At 49.1% G+C, this 7,664-nt stretch overlaps 1 pseudogene; it reads right to left on the bottom strand.

The window, feature by feature from the left end:
- Positions 1–4,090: 4,090 nt before the first annotated feature.
- LOC121834075 lies at positions 4,091–6,646 on the bottom strand (annotated as a pseudogene).
- Positions 6,647–7,664: the final 1,018 nt, after the last annotated feature.

Below are 7,664 nucleotides of genomic sequence, written 5' to 3'. Positions count from 1 at the left end.
ATAAATAAAAATCTACAAGAAAAGAGGAATTGAAATATGCACTTCCGCAATACGCACAATCTTGCACAAAAAATCAGTCAAGGAAAAAAAAAAAAAAAAAAACCTTTGCGCCCTAAGTGGATTCGAACCACCGTCACCGAGATGTCGGCATGGCCGGCATCGCCAGAGCAGCGCCTTGTACCGCTCGTCCACGAAATCTCGCGGAGTAACACAATTTTGTGTGTTTTTTCATGCGCACTACTTCAGTAGCTTTCCCAGCGTTGCACGCGATGTTTGAAACGGAGTTTAGTGTCTCAAAAGACAAAGAACAACACTGCACACTGCCACAACGAAAGTGATCAACAAGATCGGCACCCTGCTGACCTCAGATCAAACTAAAATATGCGAGCTGGAAGAAAAGCTTGATATTCTTCTAAAAGAGGCTTACCTAAGGGAGATTGACAGAGAAATCGAGCAGTCAATCAAAGATGAAGCTTTAGAAGAGGAAGTGAGTGGCATGGAAGGGTATGTGGAACTCATGAGCGTAGCCGAAGGGCGGGTGAAGCGGAAGTTCAGGGAGCACAAAACAAGGAGCAATACAACATCTGGTTCTTCGACACCTGGCAGCAACTCAGGACAGCCCTCATTTAACCATACCTTGACGACAGGCTTCTGAAATTGGAGATTGCGAAATTCGGAGGAGACATTCGATTATGGCCTGGCTTCTGGGGCGAATTCAACACAACGATCCATCAGAACGAGTCTCTTTCCGGCATTGCGAAATATAAGCACATAAAAAGCTACCTCATTGGTAGGGCTGCGCCGTAGCGATCGAGAAACTCCAACTGACAACCAAAAACTACAAGGTTGCCCTCGACCTTCTTACCCAAAGATTCGGCCAAACGGACCTAATTGTCAAGGATCATGTCGCAGTCGATGGCTGTCCGAGCGGTTCACGACTCCAGAAACATTGAGAGGCTCAACGTTTCTGGGCGTTCACAGCCTCAAAAAAGTTCACAGCCTCGAGGCCGAGGAGAGAATGTATGGAGTGCTGCTCCTAACGCTGTTGCGTAAAACAATACTAGCCGATGTGGGCCTGGAGTACAGCTATAGGGTAAACGCGCATTCAACATACCTGGAGGATGAGCTGCGAGGTTTTTGAGAAATGAGGTGGAATGCCGTGAAAGGATGCCACCGGTAACTGAGGGCATGTATCCGCTGGCGGAGCGACATCGACAGTGCAGAAACCTCGAGTTGCAACGGCGGCGGCGCTTACCACAACAACCGATGCAGACAATAGATACGTGTTTCGTCGCATGGACAATCACGGCCCGGACGCCTGCGCTTCTGGGATGTCGCTGGGAGTCTGAAGAGACGTCCTGCACCGAGAAAACCGCCGTTTCCATTTCACGAAAAGAAGGCACTTATCACGAGAATGCAGAGGCACTAGATGACCGAGCTGTGCATGGTGTGGTGGATGACACGTCACTGTTATGTGCAATCCCAATGTGACACTACGCAGTACACAAGCAGAAAGGAGCGCAACCATCATGGTGGTGAAGGAGGTGGCAGAAGGAGCAGTTTTGCAGTCCGTCATCACTCAGAATCCAAGACAACACAATCGGAGCAAGCAAGAACCAGGTGTTCCTGCAAACGGCATATGTGTGGGCCGAAGGTCGTCAGGGGCACACGCTCCTTAGACATTTTTTTGAATGGTGGCAATCGGCGCACGTTTGTCGGACTTGACATAGCTGAGAGGCTGCAACTCTGCGTGCTGGGTGAAGAGGACCTCAGGATTTTCACCTTCGACGGAAACGCAACAGCCAATCAAGTGATGTGCCGCCAAGTGGAGCTTTGGCTAGAAGTCGGCTTGACAGAAGAGAAGTCCGGGTGGAGGCTCCTGAAATGCCCTGCATCTGCGCTGACCTTGTGATGGCCCCCCTCAGATGTTGTGACGACGCAGATGAAGATGGAGGGCAAGAACATCATTGACATCTTACCTGGCAAAGCCGTCGAGGATAACATTGGACTTCTGGTCGGGGCCAATCACTACCGGGATGTCGTCACCAGAAGCGTGATGTGCCGAGCCACAAACTGATGGCAGTGGATACGGTATTCAAATGGACCCCGCAGGGCCAGGTCGGAACAACCAAGTCTACGACAATCTTCGTCGGCCACGAGCGTGATGGGGGTCATTGTGAGGGAGGAGACCGACAAAAAAAATATCCGCTCAGCTCAGATTCGTTTGGGCACTGGAGCACCTTGGAATCTAAGAACAGCAAACGACAACCTCTCACTATGGAGCCATACTTCAGCATCAGAAACAAAATCATCAAGTACGAAGACTCGGTACGAAGTGTCGCTTCAAACGGCCGAGGAACTTACAACCTAGATATGCGGTAAGGCATCTTAGATAGCGAACCACTTGCCTGCTAGAGTGAGCAGATAGTCAAGGATCACTATGCCTGCATCGGAGACTATGTAAAAAAGAGCTATGCCGAACTAGGTAAAAAAGGAAACGGCTCTGCAAGCAGTCGAGCCTACTACATGCCGCACCCATGTGGTCGCACGTCATGAAAGCAGAACGACCTGATTGAGGGTTGTATTTGACGCATTGTCGAGCGCTGGAGGTCGTTTCTCACTGAACAAAGTTCTGGAAAGCAGGCAGAATTTGAATTTGGAGCTGATCGACCTGCTCATCAAGTTCCGCACTCAGAACATCGGGATCATCACGGACATTCAGAAAGCCTTCCTGCAAGTGTTTCTCTCGAACAACGATCGAAGTGTGGTGCAGTTCCTACGGTGTAAGAGAATGCCGATATGCGGGGAAGAGCTTCAACCAATAGTGTCATATCAGGCGATGCGCGTGTCCTTCAGCGTGACGTCGAGCCCCTTTCTCCTAGCTGCAACATTACAGCATCATCTCAAAAACGTGCTAGAGCAGTTCACAAAGACGGCAGACGCCATACGGAGCCAATTGTACATTGATGACCCCGTCACTGGTGTTGATAGTGGACAGGAGGCGAGGGGCTCTATGAAGAGGCAGCGAAAATCTTGAATCAAGCCGGAATATGCGACCTGCAAGTGAATGTCGAATGGCCTCAAACTGGTAGATTTGTTAGAAGATGGAGAGACCCAACACACCGATGCCGACCTTGGACATTCGGGACTCGGAGAGGTCCTGGGAGTGGCCTGGAATCCTCAGACATACCAGTTTCAGTACATGATAAGCTCTCTCATCGATTTCTTGTCATCAAGACTGGACAGCTAGAGGTCCATGCTTTTAGTGTTGGCGAGAATCTTAGATCCGTTTGGATTTATGTGGCTCCTACAACAGCAATCGTCAAGATAATGTTTCAGGGATTGCGGGAGCTCGGAGTCAATTGAGATGACCCCCAGCCGGAGTCGCTGCAGGCTGTGTGGGAGCACTGGTGCAGGGAGCTTCTCTGCATTGGAGACGTGTTTGTCCCCGGAGTAATCACCCGAGATTTTAAAAGCGACAAGACGAAGTCCAAAAGCCTAAAGCGCCGTGCCATACATGGCAACAAAGACTCAGTCGGGGAAAGTGAACACAAGCTTGTTCATGTCCAAATCCGGGGTTGCCCCTCTTAAATACCTTTTGCTGCTCCGACTCAAGATGATGGAAGCCGTAATTGGTGCGCACCTATCCCACAAATCACGAGAGCTCTACACCTGAAAAGTGCTTCCACGCGGCTCTGGACGGACTCCACAGTGCCAACGTACTGGGTCAAGGGGGCAGCAAACCGACGGAAGCCCTTTGTGGCAAACTGAGTTGCCGAAGTGCAGCAACTGACAGACCCCAAAGACACAAGTTGTGGGGAAAATAAACTAGTCTTGCTCGTTGTTATTGAAATGAAAGGGTGCTGGTTCGTGAGTGTCTCAACTTGATAGTTCAGGTAAAGCAAGTTTTACCGAAATGCTACATGGCATGTACCTTTTTCAGAAAATACAGGTTCACGGCCTACAAGGAGTTTGTATGGTGGATTTGGGGCAGGCTGGGCCGTCGCCGACGTGTCAGGCTCCCATGCTGTGTGGTCGGAAGGATCAGGGAACAGTTTCCGTCGGCCACATACACAGGGTTCCAATACCGCTAAGTCGAGAACCTGGACCTGTGGGCCAGGACGGCGGCTTCCTTGTTTGGCCTCTGGGAAACGCTGCACAGAGACTTCCCTCGTGAGCGGGGAACGTAGGTGGCCTGGGCCTCCTGGTAGGTCCGGACTCCCTCTGCCAGTTCCAGGAAGCAGCCGAACAGCTTCTGGGTGTAGTCTAGGTCAAGAATGATAAGAATTAAGTCTCATACATTGTGTCAATAAAAACGTTTGCATTTACCGTAGGACGCAGGCTCCATTTTTCGGTTGACGACCCACTCGCCTTTCCTCGCCTTGGGGAATTTCAGGACAAAGCAGTCCTTGCCATCCTTGGTTGTGGCATGCTTTCGGTCCGAGTTGGCGTTGTAATCAAGGACAGCAATGGCAGTCCTGTGAAGGCCACGCAAAATAGGCAGAATATGTCCTTAGCATATTTCACCATTCTACAAACATAAAAGGGAACCTCGTTGCCCTAGAATACTTCAAAATCTCAACCTACCGTGCCACCATGCCCTCCAGACTGAAGTGGCTCGACTTCGGGGTAAATCGTAGCAGCAGGCTGTGAAAGGACTCGAGCCGGTACGTCTGGCCATCTCCAGACAGCTTAGGGATGTCCTTCAGCAGCTGTCGTGACATTACCACCTTTTCGAGGGCGTCGTACGGCTCAGTTCCTGCAGTTAGAAACAGCACCAGGTTAAATGGTAAGGATGATGCACACTGTAAATTCCCTGGTATATGTCAACATTACCCTTATGAAGCCACCAGCGTTCTTCAACGATTGGGCATGCGTGCAAGCAGGGTAGAGCGGGTCGGGATGCTGGTGCACATTGTCCACATGGCGCATCAAGGACATCCACTTGGCCAGCACCAGTGCACCATTGTCATCACTGGTTTGGGCACACCAGTAAACGTGTGCCCGGACAGTCTTGACCCACTTGTTTAGCAGGCTGTTGCGCTTTGTTTTCCCCGCGAGGGCCAGCTTGCTCCCGATGCCTTAAAATTAGAAAAGGTGTGTGCATGGCAAGCAAAGTAACAATGCATTTTGAATGACAATATAGATATATGTTCAACAGACTAAAACAAATGGCAGCACCAAGCTAACTAAAAACTAAGTTCAGCATCACTTGTACTGCGTAATCCGTTTGGTAAGATAATGTTACCTTTGGCAACATGCCATGCATCGAAACGGTGCTTGGTGTTGGGGTAGTTGCTCTTCATCAGGGCGTTCACCCCAAAGTGGCGGTCCGTGACGAGCACATGCGGGCAGAACCCCCAGCCCTGGAGATGGTCGAAGGAACGTTTGGGGCCCTCGGTTTCCATGTTGTTGCTGGACTTGACTTCTGTTGACTGATATAAAAAGAAAAGGTAACAAAATATAGAACACTTGTTCATTTAAAAGCTGAGTTTAATTTATCTATATTTATGAACTGTGACCTCGGAAGGTCTGATGTCTTGGGATGACAAGTAAACGACGGATTTGACATAAAATGAATCCTATAGAGATGGCCAATTATACCCAATTGAGTGAATTTACAAATCTTGCTATATAAAATGTTCTTTCGTTAATCTCGGGTTAAAAATACTGAATCGCGCATGCTGAATGCAGATTGTAAGGGCATCTTTGCCTAACATATTATAATCTTGCACAACAGTCTGTTTAATTTTGAAATTTTTACTACAATGTAGATATACACATTCACAAATTTTCCATTTATTTTCAAATACAGCCGGCACGCGTGCACCATCCCGCTTTGATGTATGCTTTTCTTCCAAGCACGCAATTGCGATATTTATACTTTTCAAAGTCTTTATTGCGGCAGGTTACCCCGTTGAGTGCGCTTCTTACCGAGCACAGATGCAATGCAGAGAAGCGTTACTTGCGGAGCTCGCTTCCGCGGGCATTGCTAGTGCACTGATGCTCGGTAAGAAGTGCACTCAACGGAGCTAACCCGCCGCAATCAAGACTTCGAAAAACGCGAATAGTCCAGTTCATGTCGAAGCGAATATCGAATATCGTATCTTTCGAAACTACTATTCAAATATTCGCACAACTCTACATAAAACAATACCCAAACAAATATTCTACTTAGTTATAAACGAAAGGTAGCAAGATAAATAACTCAATCGAAGTAGGCAATTTTCTACTTAGCCAGTTCTTACCTGGATAACCTCGAAGTGTAGGATTTTGTTGATGTTTGTTTCCAGCAGCGTGTACGTGCCATACTTCGCCGAGTAGCCGGGAGAATCGGCACGGCCGTCGCCTGCCAGGTGAAGCTTGCTGCCACGCATCGCTGTAAGGAGGGTGGTCTGCTCTTCTTTCCATACCTTTGAAATACAGAAATATGACATCAATCTCAACACAAAGAGATACATGTTTAACCAACAATTCTCTAGGCAGGTGAACTCACCCTTGCAGCGGCAGGGAACACCAGACAGCCTTGAATCAGGAAGAGTTGGCTCTTTTGAAGAACGGCAACACCTACAGAGCTCAGGAGACGAATAACTCGTGTAGGACTGGCCCCAGAGAATGTAATGGCGGCGGGTAGGAGAAGATTCATCAATGCCTTCCCATTAATCCTGGGCTGGCTTTCCCAGACAGTCTTGTGGCCCCTTACACACACAGTCACGGCATGCAGCAAGGTCCCCCGTTCCTTCAAACTTGTATTTGTAGGAGCCAAGCATTCCCTACAGACCGAAAGCAACTGTAGGAGCATTGAAGCGCAGACGATGAGCTTCCTTTCTTTCACGGGGTTGGTGGTCGTGGCAGAGGTGCTGCACTCTCTGCAAAACAAAACAAGCAGTGCATTTAAAACTTGCTTCAGAAGCTGTGTTTTTTCCATTTCCTCTACGCTTTCGCTCGTTGTTAGGTCAGGGGCTCCGGAACCAGGGGGGCAGTTGCCCCCACAGGTTCTACACCACAGGGGGCATGCCCCCACCCTAAAAGCTGTTCCGACCCCCCCCCCCCTCTCACCACCCGTAAGGCTGTTGAAGCAGGCTGCACTCCATAGACGACGAGGTGCCACAAGCAAGCTAATCAGTAGTTAATGACATGTATTCTTTCTTTGGAAGCCTTGTTAATCCGTTCGTTTGAAGTTGTCATTCATTGTTTGTCCAATATGTGCGTTCTCACTAATCAATCTCCAAAGATTCTATCAGACTGCAGCCTTCATTTTTCTGCACTGTGCTTCGTCAGTTGCTGTTGATATACCGGGTGATTCAAGGAGACGGCAGGTTCTTTAAATCGACCAGAAAATTCAGTTTTCTAACCTATCGCGCTACGACTTTGTGGAGCGTTGCCCACAGATGGTGCATTGTATTTGTAAAATTTGCAAAGAGTGAACTTACCTGAGGAAAAAGTAAAGAAAGAAAAAGGCTGGAAACCCAGCGACGCCACCGGTCTTCAAACAACACGGCGCCATTTCGCACGGGACACAAGAGATGGCGCAAACGGTCGCGACGCCAACTGCCGCCCGCGGAACGCGCGCCGCTTTTGAGTCGAAAAGATTGTCTGCTAAAGAGGCCGGCTCTTGGCGCCGAACGCTCGTTCGTTGCGTCATCTCTTGTGTCCCGTGCGAA

The sequence above is a fragment of the Ixodes scapularis genome, unplaced genomic scaffold (genome assembly GCF_016920785.2).
Source record: "Ixodes scapularis isolate PalLabHiFi unplaced genomic scaffold, ASM1692078v2 ptg000460l_1___fragment_2___debris__unscaffolded, whole genome shotgun sequence".
Classification (NCBI taxonomy): Eukaryota; Metazoa; Arthropoda; class Arachnida; order Ixodida; family Ixodidae; genus Ixodes; species Ixodes scapularis.
Note: the sequence above shows the minus strand (reverse complement) of the source record. Positions and strands in the feature narration are given on the sequence as shown.